The sequence below is a fragment of the Lissotriton helveticus genome, chromosome 2_1 (genome assembly GCF_964261635.1).
Source record: "Lissotriton helveticus chromosome 2_1, aLisHel1.1, whole genome shotgun sequence".
NCBI classification, from domain to species: domain Eukaryota; kingdom Metazoa; phylum Chordata; class Amphibia; order Caudata; family Salamandridae; genus Lissotriton; species Lissotriton helveticus.
The window spans coordinates 1863085647-1863111079 of record NC_136059.1 but is presented as its reverse complement, the minus strand read 5'-3'; positions in this window follow the sequence as shown (position 1 = coordinate 1863111079).

The window sequence follows — 25433 nt, the reverse complement described above, 5'->3', positions numbered from 1 at the left end:
TTTTTTTAAAAAAAACGATTTTCTGGTCATAATTTGAAAACACAACACAGGTCCTATGTAGAAGCACACCCTATCAATACTTAAATTAGCCAAGCACACATGGGGGCGTATTAACAAGGACCTTGCACCACGGGGAAATGACTTAAATTAAAATGGGGAAAATAACGTCAAAGGGACTCAAAGGCCTTGTAAATATGCCCCAAGCAGCCTATGAAACTCTAGCAGTACATATCAAGGAACTTAAATGACTTCAATAAACGTTTTGAAACACATCAAATTAAGCAGTTATTCAACTACATTCATGGGGAAGTGACTTAAAATGCCCTAACACACATGAAAGCGTATTTTGAAGGCCCTTGCACCATTTTTGCGTCACTTTTAACATGGCTATGTAACTCAAAGAATCAAAATCTAAATTTGCCAAGCACACATGGGGGCGTATTTGCACCACGGGGAAAAGTCTTAAATTAAAATGGGAAAAATAACATCAGAGGGACTCAAAGGCCTTGTAAATATGCCCCAAGCAACCTATGAAACTCTAGCAGTACATATCAAGAAACCTAATTGATTTTAAAAAACGTTTTTAAACACATCATGTAAAACAATGATATACCTACATTCATGGGGAAGTGACTTAAAATGCCCTAGGACACATGAAAGCGTTTTTTTAAGGCCCTTGCACCATTTTTGCGTCACCTTTAACATAGCTATGTAACTCAAAGAAACAAAATCTATTTGTAAAACACTTGACACAAAGCAACATTTTAAATACACAACTTTCTTCTTAATTTTCTCCCTAAAGCATTCTATTCTCTATTTAAATTAAATGAATCTTTTCTCACCTTAGCAAATACTTTTGAGTTTCAAAACAGTTTCAGACACACACCAATTTGTCTTTAGCAGAGCAAAAGGTATGCACTCCAGAGGCTGCAACCAACAATGGCACAGAAATGCTGTAATTCATCACACATATCTCTCATGTCACCCAATCAAAACTCTTCCCTCACTTTTTCAAATCAACACCCTTCCCCCTCTGCCCTTTCTGCCTTTTCTCCATAGCAACCACCTACTGAAAGACCTCTGATGTTTGCAAGTTCACACAACAATGTTTCAATTGAACTCTGAACTCTCAGTACACCTGCATATCCAGTGCAATCTTTCATAAAATGATTTTTTCTTGACCATTCAAATTACATCTTTCAAAGAACTCATCCATGCACGCTAACTTTCTGTTTTCAGCAATCAAAATCCACCAATCACTGCTACTGAATCATTAGCACAGAAACTGCACAGTTTTTTTCATTACAAACTCCTACTGTTTTAACTGTCATTTCATTACCACACTTCATCTGACTGCAGCAGAACCTTCTCTCACCATGTTTTCTGTCTGGATTGTTGGACATAGTTACATCCACTGGGCTCAAAGGTATACTGTTAACCGAAATTTACACAACCTCAATTTACAAAATGTGGAAATCAAGTGGATTGGCCACAGAGGATTAAGATGTCACCAATTGATACCATTGGTGAAAACCTTTTTGCATTTGCCAAACCCTGACCTGTTAATTGTGCACTGTGGACGAAATGACTTGGACACTTTGACTGGGGTAGGTCTGGAAATGCTTTTAAAGGACACCTTTGACCAATTGATGGCACTTTTTCCTCAAACTGCCTTGGTATATTCAAATATATGCCAAAGACAGAAATGGAGGTGGTCGAACCAATTTTGTCCACAAATTGAGAACTCGAGAAAGCATGTAAATAAGTCTGTTTCAGCTTACATGTGAGACCATGGAATGGGCTCCATGTACAACAATAACTTGCGTTACTACATGCAAGATATCTACAGAGGAGATGGAGTTCACTTCTCAGATGAGGGGAACAGAGTTTTCATCCTGAATTTAAGACTATGTATTGGTACCTACTTATAAGTACCTAAATCTACCACAGACCCAAAAGCTCTTCTCAGACCTACCCTAACTATGATCACCATAAACAAATTTTAAATGTAACTTTTTTTACTAATTTTCACAATTTACGCTTTCCGGAGCGCTACCCGGTACGCGCACCGGACGCTAACCGCGCGAAAATTTTAATTATTTTTTTTCCGCACATATGGGCCTCCTCAGCCACCCTCAGAAAACCTAGGGAGTCAGGATACGTCTACCGTGCCCCCTTCTACCCATTCTGAACATTATTTGCCCTCCATCTTGTATCTCAATTCTACCGAAACACAAAATGGAGGACTCCCGTAACGCTGCCGGTTCGCGTACCGGGGCGCGCTCTGGGAAGCGCTCGCTCAAAAAAGGTGGGAAATTAATTTACAGAAAAACGACTGGAGACACTTTCACCAAATATAGATTAGCTCATACTACATACCAATCCATACCATTTTCGCAAATTTGATTGGAATTCCATTTAACCATTTAGCCTGTAGACCTCTCTAAATACCCTGAGGTAAATTACTTCACAAAACACATCTGAAGTGTTGGAATTGACAACCAATTAAAATGTTACTTTCATTTTCTACTTTTTTTACCTGACATTTGATTGGTTATGTACCTGAATATATATAAAGAAAGAGAGAGAAACACAGCCATTTTGACTACTGCTTCCTGAAGTACATTGCAATAGCATATGGCCGGGATGCCCGCCACCCCCTCCCAACACACATCCCCAAGGATGGGAAGTCGGACAATAGTTGACTTTTTTTGGAAGACGGGAGGGAGTCACCCTCCCGGCCGTATTTATTAAAATATGAAACAAAATTTAAAACATTAAATTAAAAGTTTCATCATTATGCATTATGTACAATTTGACATTTATTACATTTCGATGCAGTCATGTACTTTTGGCTAACATCCTGAAAATGCATACACTCTAATTCAAATTGTACATCCTAGCATTAAGGGCCAACGGCAAGGTCTTAACCGGTGTCAGATCCCTACTACCAAACTCCCGCCCTCACCGTGTGAGCGGCGCATGCGCAGAGGGCTCTACCCTCATTGCCAACTGTAACTTCCCTTGTCGTGGTGGGGGCCCCCTTTCTACTCGACGCCATCTTAAGGGTCGTCCGAGTTCTCGTATGAGGTCTCCGTAGGAAGGACAGCGTGGACTCTCCCCCACCCCATACTCTCTCTCCGCCGTCGCGGATATCCGGCCCCCGGGAAATTAGTCAGGAGGGGCATTTAACCGCCTCCCCCCCTGGGAGGGGCCCATGGCCATCTCCCCCTAGGCGCCCCATCCTTAGTGGGTGCTGCCGCCCCGTGGAAGGGGCCAATGGCCGTCTTCCCCCGGGCGCTCCCATCCATTGTGGGTGGCGCCCCACTCTAGGGACCTTTAAATTCCTGCTCACCGATCATGACCTTACCGCACCAGACCGGATAGTTGACCGACTATCCGGTCCCCCCAACTCCTCCTATAGGTCATGCTTCCTCAAACTTCTCAACCATGCAACTACATCTCCTATTAGTAAGTCATTCCCCACCCTGGACAGGTGAACCCCATCGTTCAGATACATCTGGTCACCCCGGATACACCCATGTGGAATAACTTGCAACTGTGCAGAACGGAACAATCTACCAATCTTATTATTGACCCGTTTAACTGAATGGTTCAGAGCGGACACCGAAAGGCCCCCCTGCCACCTCCTTCTAGGAATCATGTAGGACCAGGCAATCGTGCACCCCGGGACTCTTTTAGCCAACCAGCTAACAGTTGACAAGATTCGTTCAATTAACACTCGTCTACCCAGTGTCAGCAAATCGTTGCCACCCAGGTGTACTATGACTATAGATGGCGGTGACCTATGCCGCCCTAAAAGCCCCTCGAAAAATGACTCAAATTTGTCAAAAACGAGCCCACCTTTCCCATGGAAAGCCACTCTGAACCCGTATTCCCCAGGTGCATGAATCGCGTCACCTTCTTTGAATACGTCACCGGCGCGCCTCACGTATGAGTGGCCCACGACCCATATCATCCTCTCCCCAGTCGGTGATCTCTGACCGCTGGTCACTTGATGTAGGGTCGACCTCCAATTCCGCCCTGCATGGCAGGCCCGTGAAACTGCAAAGTAAACAAAAGACAGAAAACGTGAGTGCATGTCAATTGATTACTTACAACATGTGCAATCACACATACCTCTTAAAACAATTCGAGGACCAACGGCCCAACTGTTTCCCTTCCTCGGCACTCTGACCCCTGGCTGTAGCCTCAGTAGCAGCCCCTCTCCTAAAGGAGTGGGTCCCAAAATCGCACGGGTCCATGCCCGCGTCAGCGATTGCCAGTGCCAGCACCCTCTGAAACTGAAATCTCGTCAGTGGGGTGCCATCCTTGTGTCGGAGCAAGCCCCCCCCCCAAGTGGCCGCTCTTAGCGCCAAATAGTCTTCCACACACTTCAACGGGCAGACGGGGGACCCACGCTTGCGCTGCACGACCACACTATCTCCCATAGCCCCCTGGTCGGTCTTGGACCTGGCTATCATGATCACCATCGAATCACCCCTTATCTGGATGTGATCCCTGCACAAACCTCCCTCCATATCTCTCTTGTTCCTTGCGACAAGTTCGCTCACCCTCATGGCCCCATGGAATGCCAATGTGAACGCTGCCCGGAACAGAACTGCTTCGTAATGGGAGGAACACGTCTCATCCAGCTTTGCTAAAAGCAGAGACAATCTGTCTAAGCCGATCGGGTGCCTCGTATCTCTCTTGCAACCCTCAAGGCGCTGCCAGCCGCGAAGGGCTTTCTTCACCAAAAAAGAACCTGTAGGATCTTTTATGCCGTGTACCTGGGCCATGAAGGAAATGGCCGCCCTCTGCCTACCAGCCGTAGCCACTGATCGGCCCTCCCTGTGTAGTGCAACCAGGTACCCCAGGAAGGACTCCTCCTGACCCCAATGCAGACTCCCCACAGGACCCAAATATGTGCAATAAGAACGAAACGCTCCTTCGTATGCTTTCCTTGTCCTGGGGGCTAGACTCGCTGCCACGAGGTCTTGTAATCCGAGGCACCGATAAGCCACATTGCTTCTGGGAATGGTGCTGCCTCTAAGTCTGCTGTGGGCAGATAACCCCTGAATGCCTGCATATGTGAACGAGAGAGTGCATCAGCCGCAAGATTCAGTACACCTGGCACATGTTTTGCCCTGAACAGTACATTTAATCTCATGCACAGCAGCACAATCTCTTTCAACAATCTCAAAATCATTTTGCAGCGTGCTGCCTGTTGGTTAATGCAATCTACGACAGTCATATTGTCGGACCAAAACACCACTGAGCGGCCCCTGAAATCATCAGCCCATGTCATCAGAGCCACCCAAATGGGGAATAACTCCAGGAACCCAATGTTACCTGTGAGGCCGTCGGAGTGCCACCATGTTGGCCATGTTTGTGCCGACCATCGATCACCTAAGATGGCGCCAAAACCCACACTCCCAGCCGAGTCGGTCCATAGACCTAATTCCACCGAAGACTCTTGCGGGGAAATCCAGACGACTCGCCCATTGAAGTCCGCCAGAAATGCCAACCAAATCCGCATATCCTGGCGAACCTCTCCAGACAGTCTCGTACGGTGGTGAGCCTCTTTGAGACCACCCATAGCCTGCGCGATAGAGCGCGAAAATGGGCGGGCCATAGGAATCACCCTCAGGGCAAAATTAAGCTGACCCACTGTTCGTTGTAACTGGTGCAGGGTCACTTTCTCCCCACTCAGGCATTGCATCAAGGAAGCCCGGAACTTGGTCACTTTGTCTACTGGTAGTCGGAAACACCCCTCCACAGAATCGAGCTCAATACCCAGAAACTCCAGTGAAGTAGATGGTCCAACCGTCTTACCTGGTGCCAATGGGACACCGAATTCATTCATGAGGATGCAGAAATCATACAGCGCCTGTGCGCAATTCATATCATTGGCTGCCCCCAAAAACAGAAAATCATCCAGATAATGCATAACATGTCTATGCCCTGTGGCCTCCGTAAATGCCCATTCCAAAAAACAGCTAAACATCTCAAAATATGCACATGAAATGGAACAACCCATGGGCATGCATTTATCCATGTAATAATTTCCCTGAAATGCAAAACCTAGCAGGCGCTGATCCTGCGGGTGCACCGGAAGCAACCGGAATGCTGATTCGATATCACATTTTGCCATCAGCGCCCCGGGGCCTAGGTGGTTCAAAATGGCCACGGCATCGTCGAACGATGCGTATCGTACCTAACAAACTTCTGGGTCTATGGCATCATTCACCGAGAAACCCCTGGGAGCCGAAAGGTTATGTATGAGTCTAAACTCCCCCGGATCTTTCTTCGGGACCACCCCTAACGGGGAACATATGAAATCGGCCACCGGCGGGCAGGAAAAGGGGCCAGCCACTCGTCCTAAACTGACTTCCTTAGCTATTTTCCTTTCTGCCACGCCTGGGTTGTGCCGTACCGATAACTGATTTCTACAAAAGGAGTTCCCCCGAACTTCCCCCACCGGGATGTGGAAGCCATGTAAAAAACCCTTCCTCAATACCCCAGCGGACACATGATCAGGGTACTTGTTTAACCACGGAATCATAACCATTAGATCAACGGGTGTAGGCAATCGGTCACAAAGGTCCACCTCACTCCTGCTTAGGTCCTCCTTTTCCACCCGCCCCGACATTCTTTGATCTACAAGCACTTTCCGGGTGTGAGGAATTCCCACAGCCGGCACACACATGCTTAAACTTACATGTCCCCTGTGGTCTGTTACAATTGCCTCGATTGAAGCCCCAACAGACCGCTCCTTGTCCGCCCTTCCCGCCAACTCTAGGCTGATAGCCCCCACTTGTGCCTGCTCGAAAGGGCACCCCGGGCTTTTGGCGGACAACCCCGGACCCGCTCCCGCCTGGCGAGGACGTACCTGTCACCCCTGGCAGGAGTTGCTTGTGCCATGACACCGAGTCCAAACAATCCCAAGACAGAGAAGAATCAAATTCTTTTGCTTTACGGAACTTCATGTCGTAGCCTTTCCATTCTTCCCCCTCGCACATTGAATAAAAATCCATAATGCGATTCTGATAGCAAACCAACTCCGTCATAACATCAGGTTTACGTTCCCCCATAACTGCGGTAAATACAGAGAAGGCCTTAACCCAATTCGTCACTGTCTCTTCCACCCTGAACTCGGCCATCTTGGCGCGCCATACACTAGGGTGCCACAAATCTTTCTGCGTTTTAGCATACTCCATCTCACGATGGTCCGTTAACAATGAAAACATATTGACATACTTGTCTCCCCATATTAACTCTTTCGTGGCCAAGGGAACGTGCTGTGCAACTTTTTCCCGCCTTGAGGGTATCGAGCCCTCCCCCACCATTGGCAATGCGAGCTTACCCGGATCGGCTATTGCTGCCGTCGCCTTCTCTTGACCAGCTGCTGGTACTCCTGGCGCCACCTGTGGGGGAACAAGAGGAACACTCGCCCTTGCGACATCTCTCGATTGCCGCAACTGCTTCATTAACACTCTGGCCTCTTCGGCCGGATCTCCCGGGGTCGCTGTGCCCCCCACCTTTGTTTTCAGCCATGCGGTCAACTGTGCGGCCAATTCTGGGGGCATTTCATCATCCTCGGTCGAGGTGATCACCACTGGGATAGGCTGGCCTAAAACTGGTTCCTGAACCGGGTTACCAGCCGGTACTAGGGGGACGATGGGCGGCACCTCCGGTGCCGGGACACCCCCGAGACTGCCCTTTCTTTGACCCGCTTCCCTCTTAACCCGGGAACCACTCCCGGCAAGGCCGGGCCTATTACCTTTTTTGGCTGACCTGGGTCGTTCATTGCCGCCAATTGTTTCTTTACCTCCGCCAAACCTCTACCGAGCGATTGGACTTGACCGAGCTTTCGGTCCATACACGCCATCCGGGTCGACAACAGGCGTAACATCTTCTCCATCTCGGAACCCTTTCCTGCTTGCTTGCCAGGCATGGTTTCGAGTCTTCCGCCTTAGGTCGATCCACGAGGTCCTGAAATCAAGTGTTGAAACTGAAAGATAAAAAACAAGATTACCACGTTCAAAATTGCTGCTTGTTCCGTCGAGGGCTCACGAGCAACGAGTGGGTGCAGCCTTCTGATCCGAGGAACAAGAGGACGATCTTCAGGGTTCCCGCTCTTTTATCCTTCTGCGGGAGGGCGTGTACCCGTCCCCGATACGCCTACTGGGCGTGGTCTTCCTTCAAGGTGTCTAGGACAACCCCTCTCGGGCGGGGGGGAAGGCGCGCTCCGGCTACGCCGCTTTGGGCATACCAGCCGGGCCACGCCCACCCCGCCCAAAATGGCTTCCCGGGAGGTTCGGGCCCCTATCCATACATACGGGGGGACCTAGCGGTCGCCCCTTTCCATTTTCACTGACAACTTAAACTTGTTTTTAAAAGGTAAGATGTTATTTTATAAATTTGACAGGAGAACTATGTTATGCACTTTAAATTAATTTGGGAAAACATTTTCAGATAGTTATAAACTATCCCTCTGTAAGAGTTAGACATTGAGAAAGGCTTGCTTATTATAATTATGGATTGATTTAGGTTTCTGTGGTATAATTATGAATTTACTTAGGCTTTTTCACAGGCACTTTTTAATAGTACTACTTCACGCCTGAAACCATACAGTGCCCATAGATAACTTCTCTGTTATAAACTCACAAGTACCTCTCTGAACTTAAACCCAACAGTGCCCTATCTCTACTGATATATTTATTTTTTATGCAAATTTCAGCACAAAAATGGAAGGAGAACTGAACGTTTCCTTTGAAATTGTCCTAGAGATGAACAATGAGGAAATCATTGAACCCATTGACTTGGAATTCATGGATGAATCACGGGACCATGAACTTCTACAATGTGTAGAATCTGTGGATTTGTTACTTCAATATGAGGACGGTCAAATGTGGGAAGTTATGTTCAGTCAAAAAGAAGACATATCGGACAGTCAAATGTTAGACGTTCTATTAAATTTTGAAAAAGAATCAGAAAAATTAATTTATATTTAATAATCAAAAATTGTTCGAGTCTTTAATCATTTTTACATGTAATTCATAAACTAGTACCAAATTGATTATAATGTAAAGTCAGACTTATAGTATACTGTGCAACTTTTTTATGTTACATAGAAATGTTGCTCATAGTTACTTCCTTTCTCGAACTATATTATCTCCAACGTATATTTAACATCTCTTTATCATGTCCTGCCTCCATATTGTTTCTGCTTTCCTGACACACTATGGTATGAATTCCATATTCCACAATAACTTCTGAAACAACATGCAAGATATCTACAAAGGAGACGGTGTATATTAATTTTTTGACTCTGCATTGGTACCTACATATTGCTACTTAAATAAAAAATTTTTTTTACAAAAAGCAAAACGAACAATCAATAAACATACAATATTTAAAAAGTCTATCATTCTTTTTTCCTCATATTACGCTCCCCGGACCGCTTCCCGGTGCGCGTACCGGGCGCTCCCCACGCAATAAAAACGTTATTTTTGTTTTTTTTCCCGCGGGCCCTTTTAAAGCCTCCACATCAAACCTAGGGGGTCAGGGAGGATCTACTATGCCCCCTTATGGTCATTTCCCCCTTTGTTTTGGCCTCCTCTTGTCTCTCGATCCTACCAAGAGACAAGATGGCGGCCGCTCCGGACCTTTTAGAATGTTGACAGACACCGGAGACCCAATCAGCTTCGCTTCGCGAAGTTCGGTTACGCGTCAGGTACGCGAACCGGGGCGCTAACCGGAGCACTGTTACAGATATATATATTTTTTGGAACGTTAATTTATCAAAATCCACTGGAGCACATATCTTGAGACCTAGCAAAGGCACATCGGGCTAACAGTCCCTACAATTTTGCCAAGTTTCGTGCAAATCCATTCAGCCGTTCGGGCTAAAAGTGAGGCCAACCGCCCTATGGAAATTAACATGGGAAAAACGCGTTTCGGGACCCCCCTTTTTTCTCAGCCCCCCCTTGACGAATCTCCCCTAAATTTCCAGGGGCTGCTCAGAAACAAAATGTTCCATTTTCCTGAAAATTTCAGCCAATTCCGTCCACAAACGCTAAAGTTACTAGACATAGAATTTTCAAAAATCCCATAGAGAAAAAATCCTAACTATATATACCTACTGGCGACCACCAGTAGGTAATATATATATATATATATTACCTACTGGCGGTCGCCAGTAGGTATATATAGTTAGGATTTTTTCTCTATGGGTTTTTTGAAAATTCTATGTCTAATAACTTTGGCGTTTGTGGACGGAATCGGCTGAAATTTTCAGGAAAATGGCACATTTTGTTTCTGAGCAGCCCTTGAAAATTTGGGGGGGGTTCGTCCAGTGGGGGCCGAGAAAAAAGGGGGGTCCCAAAACGTGTTTTTAACATTGAGTTTTCCATAGGGCGGTTGGCCTCACTTTTAGCCCGAACGGCTGAATGGATTTGCACGAAACTTGGCAAAATTGTAGGGACTGGTAGCCCGATGTGCCTTTTGTAGGTCTCAATATATGTGCTCCAGTGGATTTTGAGAAATTAACGTTTAAAAAAAGATATATATCTGTAACAGCGGACCGGTTAGCGCTCTGGTTCGCGGACTTTTCGCGCAACGGAGCTTTGTGAAGCGAAGCTGATTGGTTCTCCGGCGTCTGTCAACATTCCAAACAGTCCGTAGCGGTCGCCATCTTGTCTCTCGGTAGGATCGAGAGACAAGAGGAGGTCAAAACAAAGGGGGAAATAACTATAAGGGGGCATAGTAGATCCTCGCTGACCCCCTAGGTTTGATGTGGAGGTTTTAAAAGGGCCCCGCGGGGCAAAAAAAAATAATAAAAATAATAATTGAACGGCTGAATGGATTTGCACGAAACTTGGCAAAATATTAGGGACTGGTAGCCCGATGTGCCTTTGCTAGGTCTCAATATATGTGCTCCAGTGGATTTTGAGAAATTAACGTTCAAAAAAAGATATATATCTGTAACAGCGCTCCGCTTCGCGTAACGGAGGTTTGCGAAGCTGATTGGTCATTCTGTCACTGGGCTATAGTTGGGCTACATCTGGCTGATATTTGGGCTACATTTGTTTTTTTGTGTGTCTGGCGGCCATCTTTGGGCTACATTGGGCTACATTGGGCTTCATTGGGCTACATTCGGCTAATTAGCAAATAGCTCATCGCAAACTAGGAATGGTAAAGAATCGCTATTTATTCCTTAAAGTTCGCTATTTAGGAAATGCAAATAACTTTTATGATACATATGGCGGTTCATCTCTAACAAGATAAGAAGCATAGGGATAGATTTATGATGACTGGCGCATCACCAGGGATGTGTTAGTCATTCTGTGCCGCTGTTCCGTCACCTATGGTGTGCTGCATTTACAATGCGGCGCATCATGGGGCAAAAACAGCACAGATGCGTGATGTATCTGTGCCGTAAAGGTGGCGCATTGCTGGAGTTGTATCGCAAGTGTGATGAAGCTCCAGCAAGGGTCGGGGGTGCCCCTGTCGCAGGGTTTCTGTTCTCACACAGAACTGTGGACAGAGGATTGGAACCTCGGCGAATTAGGGTGTCCCAAAACTCACGTTAGTAATCAAAAACTATTTAGCAAGCTAGGTACAGTGTCACATTGGATATAACAAACTCTCAATGTTTAGACAATCCAGAATATGAACTTATAGTACCTCAGGATACGTGGAACTCATGAACAGTCGGTCGTTATATATTTCTTAGAAACCAGAACATGGAGTTAAGAAGAACACATGTGTATTTGAAATGTTTATTTACTAATGCCGTCTTCTCAGGCGTAGTACCTTAGATAATAAAAGTACACATATTATCAGTAGCAAAATTACCAGCATAGTTACTAGTACATAAAAAGTGAATGGTGATAGTATGTTAACATGCTGTAAATGAATAAGAGTTAGCAACACTTATAAGCAGCCGCGGGCCGTGGAGGGAGTTACGGTGAGGCAGGGAGGCGGGGAGGGGGAGAAGCAGGGTGGAGAATACAAGTACACATATTATCAGTAGCAAAATTACCAGCATAGTTACTAGTACATAAAAAGCGAATGGTGACAGTATGTTAACATGCTGTAAATGAATAAGAGTTAGCAACACTTATAAGCAGCCGCGGGCCGTGGAGGGAGTTACGGTGGGGCAGGGAGGCGGGGAGGGGGAGGGGCAAGGTAGAGAGGGCTCCACCCTGCTTCTCCCCCTCCCCGCCTCCCTGCCCCATCGTAACTCCCTCCACGGCCCGCGGCTGCTTATATCTCACCCTCCCTAATACACATATTATATTATTTGCTAAGAAGGTCTCTTTGTGTTGGTTTAGGGCGTGTCCATACTTTAGTGTCTTACATTTGAAGGAATCACATCAGCATACACCAGCTCTCTCTTCATGTGAACCGCATCAACTGTTGTGTATGTGTGTTCGGCAAAGCAATATAAAACCCGCCTCATGCCCAGAATTGGCAGAAGTTGCACTTATGTTAGGAGTATGAAGTCGTGGAGATCAGACCTCATAACAATTCTGTATCGTGTTGTTCTTGAAACTTTAGCACTCGCTGTACAGATATAGTTTAACAAGTAAAGCAGATAGTAGACCAATAACATATTATTCTCATGTAAACCACGATGAACTACTAGGTGGAAAGCTAAAGCAACAACTAAGTGTCGTGTGCAGAAGTTGCAAAAAAGGAAAAATGGCGTTTAAACCGGTAATGAGCCCATGCTAACTTAACACGGTGTAAAGATATCCAGGACCTAGATGACACCTCCTCATGATCCGGAAACGAACTGAATAAGATAATAGAAGTGCCATCTCATGAGAGCAGATTGCAAGTTTATATGTGGACGGTCCGCAAGGTAAAGCATTAAAAACTAGGAAAATTCAATGCTAAAGAAAAATAAAACAGCCAAGTACTTTATCGAGTCTTAAGCCAATAGGCAAGGTAAATAATAAAAACTTGACAAATAAGTCAATGAATTGTCAATGAAATGCTAGTACTCAGCATATCAAACATGAAAAAGGTCTATGACATAACTGTGTATGCAAAATAAGCTGCAACAGCCTCCAATAGGAAGTCACCGTCTTCATCCGAAAACAGTTCAGCCATCCAATTTAAAAGCGGAAAAGAACATACGTGCTCTCCCAGCACCGGATCCTCTATCACCATCAGAGGACAGCTCGGTGGGTTTTCAAGAAAGCTGTGTTCCAAGAAAGACTGTGCTGCCGCCAGTAAATTCCAGGGACCAAGTAGTCCATGCATCAATGCCACAGCCATAATCCTTTCGCCAGGACAAATCAACTCGTGAGTAATGATAGGAGTCATCAGCTGATTAAAGTCGACGTCAGGAGAAACCGGTCCGCAGAGACACAAATCAATGGCCCAATCGAAATCACAGGTCAGGCAGTGAAATACAGGCTGGACACAGGTGAAGTAGGAGAACCGAAAAGATAATCCATATGCCGTGCTTAATATCGCCAACGGCATTGTGCCATAATATTCTAGCATGCGATTGCGGAACAGTGTCAGCAGCTGCAGGGTCGGAGGTTGCATAGGAGGGACATCCATATTTAAAAATTTAAAAAAGCACAAGAGCGTCCGCTGGTAATGCAAGTAAAAATGCAATCCACGAAGCAGAGTGGAGAAAATGGAATGAAAGGGAGCAGGGATGACTCCAAAGATTTTCTCAAATGAAGTCACGAGACCACTGGTAACAACTTTAAAAAAGTGTGCCAGGGATTTTGTGGAGGATGCGTTAAAGATAGTCGGAAACATGTTGCTGAAATTGAAAGGCAAACCTGTGTACGGGTGTTCGCTATGTGAAGTACGAAAGTTTCACGGGCCGAACTCAAGGCCACCTCTCTCTGAGACAAAAGAGCTCTTATTCTTGTCATGCCGTTGAAACGTGTCCCAAGGTTGGTATTTGTGGCCAGATTGAAAACTCCCTATGTTCATGTGTGGGAGGAAATAGAACATTTCTGCAGCAAATAACCCGTTCACTTACTGTTACGATAAAAGGAATACTTTTTAATTAACTCAGAACAATCTTCATTATTGAGCATCAAATAACTACCATTTTCCAACAACTTGAACGTGGGGATGATAGCAGGAACTGGCGTGCCTTGCAACACGCAAGCCATATTTGGTCGGTGTTTGTTGCATGAATCGTGTAACTGTATGTGCCTACACATTAGTGAATGATCTGGCGTCTCAGTGCATTCCTCTCCATTCAGATAAACTTCTTGATCATCTTTGAAACATCTGTATGTGTATGGAAGCGACCAGACCTCATGAACAAAAGCACTACCTAAAGGTTCATAAAGACCTATTGGTATATATTTCATACAATTTGAAAACTTATATAAAGCAAAAGGCAGCGTTATTAAACCGTGGATAAGGCATGTTGCCAAAAAACCCGCAATCCTCTGCTGATGATGTCACTGAGCATGTCATGAATGATGTAATATGTGACATCATCAGTAGTGGATTATGGGTAATAGTATCTCTAGTTTACTCCCCTATAGCTGTCTTTCTTTTAACATAAGTGTGTGTTTCCTTCCCTTATACTTACTGTTTTTGGTTCGCTTCCAGTTCGCGTACCAGCGAGCGAACTAGGAAGCGAACTAAGAGAAATAGAGGTTGGCACAGTTCCAAATATTGTACCAATTTTTTAATAACGGGGAGGTAGTTCTGAAAAGAACTTTTTTTTTTATTTTTCTGAACATTTTTTTACTGTTTTTGAATTTTTCGGAACAGTTTTATATTTTTTTGGGTTTTTCTTGGAGGGGGCAATGAAAACGATTCATTGTAAAGGGCTCAACAGGAGCAACAAAACAAAAAAAAGAAGTATTTATTATTTTGGGCGTTTCGGACAAACTTGCATATGATAGTCAATAGCTCTGTTGATCAGAGTGATGCTTCTTTCTCCGTAGGAAATGAATCCATCGCAAAATACGCAGGTGTGTTTTACTTCACCAAATCTCATTTGTATATTTGGCACCATCTCCCTGCCCTCTGGTCCCGTTACTTCCGGTACAACAGATCTTCTGGCCATAATAGGGAGATTATCTAGGTCGTTCCGAAACTGTGCAGCACTGTAGTTGTTAGGATGCCACCTAGTCATATGGCGATGCATTGTGTAGTTTCCGAAACTGTATTTTTTGTCGGTCCCTCTGGACAGTCTATCTTGACATATAAGGCAAGTTACGTATCTTGCATTTACTTTTTTCTGACCTTTGGGAATTTTAAAAAATTGCCAAATGAAGTTTTCTTTCCGGTGAGACGTCTTGGGCTGCTCAGGCAAAAACTGCCTCTCTTCGTGCTCGTCCTCCTGTTCCTCTTCTTCTTCTTCTTGTTGAATTACAACTTGAGCAGGTGGTCCACTCTTCCTTGGATGTGGTGGAGGTGGTGGGGAAGCACCAGCTGAAGCTACTAAAGAAGCCATTGCTCAGTGATCACAAAGGGTCTTTCTCTCACAATGATGAAAGTCAGAGTGAGGAAAGAAGGAGGGATTTTCATCATTTGGGAAAAACAAGAGTTCTCAACCAATCAAAAGTGTTCATTTTAGATTATATGACCTAGTCTTACATCATTAGGAAACCAAAAGTGAAATGAACCAATGAAAAGTGTTATTACCAAGTCACATGACTTGCTGTGTTTACGTTAAGCGCTTTGCAGGGCCTCCCGGTTTGCTTCCAGAAACCTGCGCTTTGGCACTCGCTTCGCGTACCAGTTTGCTAACGTAGCACGTCATATGACGTATCAAGCGACAACGTGGAACGTCATGCGGACGGGAGGCGTCACGATGTTGTTTTCTAACGCGGCACTTGCGGTAAAGAAACGTTTACCGGCTCGCGGTCTATTTCGCGGCATCAAGGTCAGCTAACGGGAAGCTTCCCGATTCGCGAAGCGGGAACGAAGAAAAAAAAATATTTTAAAAAAAAATTATTCATAAACATATAAAATATATTTTTGGATTTAAAGAAGAATACATTTTACAGCTACAGATATTAGCTGTTAAAAAACCAATGAAATTCACAGAAAAAACCATAGGTTATAGACCATATATAGTTAGGAATTAGCATTTACTAAACCTTGAAAATTCACTGAAAAAACCATAGGTTATAGACCATATATAGTTAGGAAATAGCATTTAGAAAACCTTATTTTACTCACACAAAACCATTGAAATTCCATATATAGTTAGTTGCACTAACTATATATCGCGCACCTGCAATCCACTGCTGATGATGTCACATATTACATCATTCATGACATGGTCAGTGACATCACTGATGACATCACTGATGACATCTCAAATGACATCACTGATGACATCACTGATGACAACATCCAGTGACTGTATGCTTCTGTAAAGTTAAAATATGTCTTACATATTGAAGAATGAGTGGATGTATAAGTGTCTGGATGAAGGATTTAGTAGGTGCATGACTGACTGTATAAGTGAGTGATTAAATGTGTCTCCCTGAGTGCATGGGTTAGTGACTAAACTGTTTTAAATTGTGCATCATTGTGTCTGTTGTTTTGTAATCTGATGCATGTGTTGATCATTAGCTATATGACTAACTATATGGGTTATTGATTAGTTGCCCAAGTATTTGTATGGGAGACTGAGTGTGTGTGTGGGTGTCTGGGAGGTGTATGACTCTGTGCATAGATGTGTGAGCAGTTGATTCACTAGATGTATGGGTTCAAAAGTGCATGTGGAAACATCTGTATGGGCGGTTGACTGTGTGCATGAGTGTATTGGTGAGTGAATGGATATCTCAGTGCTACATGTCAAAGTAAGTACATATGTAAAACACAGTACATGTGATAGTTGACATATATAAATAACTGTGCATAAGAGCCAGTGAATGTGTGAGTGGCTGTATGGATTATTGTGAACTTGTATCAGGGATTGTATAACAGAGTAAATATGTGTTATTATATGTTCCAATAAGTAAGGTGTGTATAACTATATAGTTGAGGAAATCGAGGTGTGATTGATTCTTTGCAAGACTGACTAGGTGTGTGAGTAACTCCATGGATGAGTGACAGTCTGTGAGTGTCTGTTTACACTGAGTGTATCTAAGGTTATATTAGAGTCTGAAGAGGTTCATTGTATCATCACATGAATGATGTCATCAGTGATGTGATCAGTAATGTCAAATGAGATGTCATCAGTGATGTCATCAGTGATGTCATTTGAGATGTCATCAGTGATGTCATCAGTGATGTCACTGACCATGTCATGAATGATGTAATATGTGACATCATCAGCAGTGGATTGCAGGTGCGCGATATATAGTTAGTGCAACTAACTATATATGGAATTTCAATGGTTTTGTGTGAGTAAAATAAGGTTTTCTAAATGCTATTTCCTAACTATATATGGTCTATAACCTATGGTTTTTTCAGTGAATTTTCAAGGTTTTGTAAATGCTAATTCCTAACTATATATGGTCTATAACCTATGGTTTTTTCTGTGAATATATATATATATATATATCCTTGCAGAAACCCCTCCAGTAAAGAAGTTAGAGGCCACATCAGGGGAAATACAGAAGACCTTTAATAAGGCAAACTCGGGCATGATGCATTTCGGCTCACTAGCCTTCTTCGGATGCTGCTGCTGACAGGGTTGTGACTCTACATCCACCTTTAAATTAACTCCAACCCTCCTATTGGCAGAAGTCCGCTTTACCAAAGTCGCATTTTCATGTGACCACTGCATCCAGATAGAAACTGCAGTTCCCAGAAATCATTAGTTTCCTGGTGAGTATTCCGTTTGGAAAAGCGTGGAGTCTCAATACATGCTGGACAAAATTGTTGCATTTAAAGGCGCAGGGTGTCCGAAATGGATTTTTCTGTTTGTTTCTGTGCCTTGTGGCCTCCTTAAGTGCCCTTTGACGTTCGAGACCCGGTTACAAGGGTCAGCCGAGCTGTGAGGCAATGTTACAGTGAACCTGCCTCCTCGTGAAGTCACGAGCTGCGTGGCAGCAGCCCATGGCATAGCCTACACGTCGAGGTGGGCTGGAGACATTCCAATCACTTGGACATCAAAGAAAAAGTGCAAAAGCAGGTACCTGCACTGCTCCAGCATCTTGCATAACGGGGCCTCTTATCACGCCTCTGGAATGCGTGAATAAAATCCTTGAAGAAACCCCTCCAGTAAAGAAGTTGGAGGCCACATCAGGGGAAATACAGAAGACCTTTAATAAGGCAAACTCGGGCGCGATGCAGTTTGGCTCACTAGCCTTCTTCGGATGCCGCTGCTTACAGGGTTGTGACTCTACCCCCACCTTTAAATTAACTCCAACCCTCCTATTGGCAGAAGTCCGCTTTACCAAAGTCACACGGTCATGTGACCACTGCATCCGGATAGAAACTGCAGTTCCCAGAAAGCATTAGTTTCCTGGTGAGTATTCCGTTTCGAAAAGCGTGGAGTCTTAGTGCATGCTGGACAAAATTGTTGCATTTAAAGGCGCGGGGTGTCAAAAATTGATTTTCCTGTTTGTTTCCGTGCATATATATATATATATATTCCTGCCAATCCCGATCTTTACTTGAAAAACCGGACACCGACACATAAGAGCAAGCTTTTGCCATCCGGGTGTGGGTTTTATTTCTTGTTATGGCAAAACGCGTTTCGGCACACCTGCCTTGTTCACATGGGCAGCCTGTGGGGACGGATGCACTGGGCACAGATTCGCCTTGTGTGCATTTGTACATATATTTGACTCTCTCCTTGTATGCAACCCTACTGCCATTAGACTTTTGTTATATAAGTTAGCCTAATATTTTTGATGCGCCTTGGGACCTCAGGACATTGTGCACCATGCCATAAACACAGTGCATCCATGGTGCTTGAAACTGTAATAATGCAGCAGAACTTGCCACAGCAACATCTCATTTCTCATAAATGAGCCCTTATGTGTCTTTGGTTTTGTACATAAGCAGTTCATCCTTCTGATCTACTAACTGTAATCTGATTTCCATTAACTTTCCTAAGTAATCACTAGCAAGGGAATCTAACACTTTAACTTCCAACGCACATTGTGCACAGCCACAGCCAGCATTACACATGTGTACATTAAAATTACACATCCGACTGTTTTCAGTAGCAAGCTATCCACATTAAAGTCAGTCCCAGAAAACAAATTTTTTGTCCTAGGTTTGCGTCACAGAAGTGATGCAAAACTGCACAATATGTATTTGAGATTTACTTTCCAGTGCTGCTCAACGCTTCACTGCTTTGTGTTACTCTGCATCAAGGAGGAGTTCCATGGGTGGTACACGGGCATTCCCAAGTAATGTAAAGCCCTACCTATTAACAATAGTAGGCAGGGTTTTGCACCAAAATATAACACTACTGTGAAGAAGATGTAAAAAAGAGTCATTTTATTATTTTCCCTAATATTTTCCACTTTGAACGCGTTCGGCACTGTGCAGCTCGCATCTAAAGTAGGAAACGTTTTAAAGTTAGTCTAAGGATAGTATTTTGTAATGGAATGGAAAGACTCCTACTAAATAAATAAACAAAATATATAAATGTGCATATATATTTTTTTCCTACTTCCCTTACTTGTACCCAACCTCATATGCTTATTAAATTCGTGCACATTTATGCATGTGTGTGGGCCATCTAAGCAATCAGGGCCAGTATTGGACTGAGTTATCTGTTGGGATTGTTAGACCTGTCCCAGCCACGGGACTAAAAACACTAAAGGTCACAGACATGGTCCTTTTATACTGGTGCATCTGGCAGTACCAAACTGCCCGATAGGCCAGTCCAAAACTGGTTGAGGCCACTAGTAAACCCCTTTAAGTGTGAAACTTTGAAAGGAATTATCAATTGTTGGCTTTCATTGTGGAGGAACATATATTTACTAGCAAAGAAGCACTGTAAATCATTGAATTAATCTCTTTTACAATAATTGTGAGAATGGTTTTGTTAAGGAAATCTTTATATTTATTTATCAATGAATTAATATAAAGTACATTGTCATTTCTGTGGATTGACTTTTAAATGTAAGATTCGTGTTGATGTTTTTGTTTTTCGACTGAAGATCTATTCTCATATGCTTTCAGCGTCAAACTGATTTGCAGTTTCTTCTAAAATAACACTTTGAGTCGCTGCCTTGATAAGGTGTTAAAAGCATCCAGACAAAGTCATCCTTCCATGAACTAAATATTCTACTCAGAAGAGTGACGTGCCATCAGAGTGCTGCAATGCAAAGTTAAAGTGTGCACGATATGGATAAAAGTGGCCGGTGCTTCCAATCACACAAATATTCGGCTGATATAAGAGAACAGATAGGACTGTCACTCAACGTCAATCAACACAAAACGTTCACAACTTAAAATAAAAGGGAAGTCTCCGAGGCTAGAGTTCTTATTCACAGTTCTCCTCATGATCTTCCTGCATGATTATTTCTCAGAAATGAAGCGTGCCTCATCTGAGTAGCCAAGCATAACTTTGATATGTGCCCCCTGGCACCACATCGCAAGTAGCTGAGGAGAGATTAACTTTCACATACTGAAGAGTCAACGTCTTGTTCAATGTTTTAATCTTCCCAAACCTGCTCCACCTGTCTGTGTGTAGACAAACAGGGACTTTAAGATTAGATTTTGTTACAACTTTCAGCCTGCAGGAAGGTATGAAGCACTGTCAATAGCTGAATGCATACCACTATACCCTGTCTCTCCATGTTTCTGAATCAAGACAATCATACCATCTCTCTCCATGTCACTGGATACTGATCAGCATACCGTGCCTCTGCATGTCATTGGATACACATGAGCATACTGTGTGTCTCCATGTCACTGGATACAGATTAGCATACTGTGTCTTTCCATGTCATTGGATACATATTAGCAGAATGTGTCTCTCCATGTCATTGGATACAGATTAGCATAACGTGTCTCTCCATGTCATTGGATACAGATCAGCATACTGTGTCTTTCCATGTCATTGGATACATATTAGCAGAATGTGTCTTTCAATGCCATTGGATGCATATTAGCAGAATGTGTCTCTCCATGTCATTGGATACAGATCAGCATACTGTGTCTTTCCATGTCATTGGATACATATTAGCAGAATGTGTCTCTCCATGTCATTGGATACAGATTAGCATAACGTGTCTCTCCATGTCATTGGATACAGATCAGCATACTGTGTCTTTCCATGTCATTGGATACATATTAGCAGAATGTGTCTCTCCATGTCATTGGATACAGATTAGCATAACGTGTCTCTCCATGTCATTGGATACAGATCAGCATACTGTGTCTTTCCATGTCATTGGATACATATTAGCAGAATGTGTCTCTCCATGTCATTGGATACAGATTAGCATAACGTGTCTCTCCGTGTCACTGGATACCGATTAGCAGAATGTGTCTCTCCATGTCATTTGAAACAGATTAGCATAACGTGTCTCTCCATGTCATTGGATACAGATTAGCAAACCACGCCTCTTCATGTAATTGGATACAGATTAGCATAACGTGTATCTCCATGTCAATGGATACAGATCACCATAATGTGTCTCTCCATGTCATTGGATACAGATAAGCATAACATGTCTCTCCATGTCATTGGATACAGATCAGCATACCTTGCCTCTCTATGTCATTGGATACAGATTAGCATAACGTGTCTCTCCATGTCATTGGATACAGATCAGCATACCGTGTCTTTTCATGTCGTTGGAGACAGACCACATAACCTGACAAGTCATGGATCGATATGCAGACCAGCATGTCCGTGTGCAGCACAGCACCAAGCAATATCAATAGGTTGATGCAGACACACATATCCAATCTTTCCCTGTCTCTGCATACAGAACAACATACCTTGTCTCTCCATGTCTTTCTATAGAGGCCAGTTTTACAGTTCTCATCATGATCTTCCTGCATGATTATTTCTCAGAAATAAAGCGTACTTCATCTGAGTAGCCAAGCATAACTTTGATATGTGCCCCCTGGCACCACATCGCAAGTAGCTGAGGAGAGATTAGCTTTCACATGCAGAAGAATCAACGTCTTGTTCAATGTTTTAATCTTCCAAAATCTGCTCCACCCGTCTGTGTGTAGACAAACAGGGACTTTAAGATTAGATTTTGTTACAACTTTCAGCCTGCAGGAAGGTATGAAGCACTGTCAATAGCTGAATGCATACCACTATACCCTGTCTCTCCATGTTTCTGAATCCAGACAATCATATAATCTCTCTCCCTGTCACTGGATACAGATGAGCATACCGTGCCTCTCCATGTCATTGGATACAGATGAGCATAATGTGCGTCTCCATGTCATTGGATACAGATTAGCATACTGTGCCTCTCCATGTCACTGGATACAGATTAGCAAAATGTGTCTCTCCATGTCACTGGATACCAATTAGCATAACGTGTCTCTCCATGTCATTTGATACAGATCAACATACTGTGTCTTTCCATGTCATTGGATACAGATTAGCATACTGTGTCTTTCAATGCCATTGGATGCATATTAGCAGAATGTGTCTCTCCATGTCATTGGAAACAGATTAGCATTACGTGTCTCTCCATGTCATTGGATACAGATTAGCAAACCACGCCTCTTCATGTAATTGGATGCAGATTAGCATAACGTGTCTCTCCATGTCAATGGATACAGATCACCATACTGTGTCTCTCCATGTCATTGGATACAGATTAGCATAACATGTCTCTCCTTGTCATTGGATATAGATTAGCATACCATGCCTCTCCATGGCATTGTATACATATGAGCATACTGTGTTTCTCCATGTCATTGGATACAGATCAGCATAACGTGCCTCTCCATGTCACTTGATACAGATTAGCAAAATGTGTCTCTTCATGTCATTAGATACAGATTAGCATAACGTGTCTCTCCATGTCATTGGATAAAGATCAGCATACTGTGTCTCTCCATGTCACTGGATACCGATTAGCATAACATGTCTCTCTATGTCATTGGATACAGATCAGCATACTGTGTCTTTCCATGTCATTGGATACAGATTAGCATACTGTGTCTTTCAATGCCATTGGATGCATGTTAGCAGAATGTGTCTCTCCATGTCATTGGAAACAGATTAGCATAACGTGTTTCTCCATGTCATTGGATACAGATTAGCAAACCACGCCTCTTCATGTAATTGGATACAGATTAGCATAACGTGTCTCTCCATGTCAATGGATACAGATCAAAACCAAAGGAAATTATGGACGGAGCGTTGACAATACGAGCACTCACCCCCAGTCAACTGATCTGAGTTTAATCCATCACCATTCTTTAGCCCACTCTGCCACCCCAGTTCAGACATGGCCATATGCAAATCAGTCTGACCCTGTGCCTCATGGGAACAGTCCAGCCTGAACTGCCAAGCCATGTCTTCCCTGGACCGGAAACAAGCAGATAGTCTATATATCATGAGGGGATTTCATAATGAAAAGACAACCTTACTTTCCCCCCTTGCTAAGAAGCAGTATTATTATATGTTAGAAGATGACAGTAGACCCCATACCTTAGCCTATACAGAGTAATCTACACCATAGGTGCTGTCTCGCTCTTCTCCCTGGAAAGTTCCTTCTCCAAGTGTGTGCTACCTATTCATGTATTCTAATACCACCAAAGTACATTGTCCAAACAACTGATGCATCGGTATGCTTAGGGCTAAGGCCTGGCCAGAACAAAATGACAAGGGGCATTGTTGTTCGACCTTTCTCACAATGTTCAGTCAAAATCCCTGGGGTGGCGGAGTGAGCTAAAGAACGGTGATGGATTAAACCCAGATCAGTTGACTGGGGGTGAGTGTTTGTATTGTCAACGCTCCGTCCATCATCACCTTTGGTTTTTCAATGGATACAGATCACCATACTGTGTCTCTCCATGTCATTGGATACAGATTAGCATAACATGTCTCTCCATGTCATTGGATATAGATCAGCATACCGTGCCTCTCCATGGCATTGTATACATATGAGCATACTGTGCTTCTCCATGTCATTGGATACAGACCAGCATAATGCGCCTCTCCATGTCACTTGATACAGATTAGCAAAATGTGTCTCTACATGTCATTGGATACAGATTAGCATAACGTGTCTCTCCATGTCATTGGATACAGATCAGCATACTGTGTCTCTCCATGTCACTGGATACCAATTAGCATAACATGTCTCTCTACGTCCTTGGAAAAAGATCAGCATACTGTGTCTTTCCATGTCATTGGATATAGATTAGCATACTGTGTCTGTCCATATCATTGGATACAGATCTGCATTCCGTGTCTTTCCATGTCATTGGATGCAGATTAGCATACTGTGTCTTTCAATGCCATTGAATACATATTAGTAGAATGTGTCTCCATGTCATTGGATACAGATTAGCATAATGTGTCCCTCCATGTCATTGGATACAGATTAGCAAACCACGCCTCTTCATGTCATTGGATACAGATTACCATAACGTATCTCTCGATGTCAGTGGATACAAATCAGCATACTGTGTCTCTCCATGTCATTGGATACAGATTAGCATAACGTATCTCTCCATTTCATTGGATACAGATCAGCATACCGTGTCTTTTCATGTTGTTGGAGACAGACCGCTTAACCTGACAAGTCATGGATCGATATGCAGACCAGCATGTCCGTGTGCAGCACAGCACCAAGCAATATCAATAGGTTGACGCAGACACACATATCCAATCTTTCCCTGTCTCTGCATACAGAACAACATACCTTGTCTCTCCATGTCTTTCTATAGAGGCCAGCTTATCCCGCCTTCCCATCTGTCTGCTCTTGTGGGGCCTTAAAAAAATATAGCACGCCGAACACCAAGGTTGAGTAGTGTAGAATTCACCCCAGGCCTCTTTAATGGACTATAAGACACTTCCTGGCCCTTTATCTAACTTTTGCCAATCATGCATTTCTCCGTTTGTGTAGCTGTTTCAATTTTTCTCTTCCTCCTTCTATTCCATTTGTGTGTTTTCTCTGCCTCGCTCGAGGTCTATAACTGTTAAGAAGAAGTGCTGGTCCCCGTAAATGAGGACCGATGGGCCCCACTGGCAACCTCCAATTCAAGTTAAGCACTGTCTCTGGGTACAGATTAGCATGTCAATGTGTGTTAGACTAGGCCCTTTTTCAGGGTCCCCCGGAGAATTTGTGACTTCTGTTGCTGAACCCGTTTTGGATGGTGTTAGGACTCTGCACTTTTTTCCTGCTAACCAGTGGGAAAGTGTTTGTGCTGTCTCCCTCAAACATGGTACAATTGACTTACACCTGATCATTACATTTATTTTACTTTAATCCCTAGTAAATTCCTAGTAAATGGTAATACATGTACTCAGGGCCTGTAAATGAAATGCTACTTGTGGGCTGTATTTGAAGGGGTCT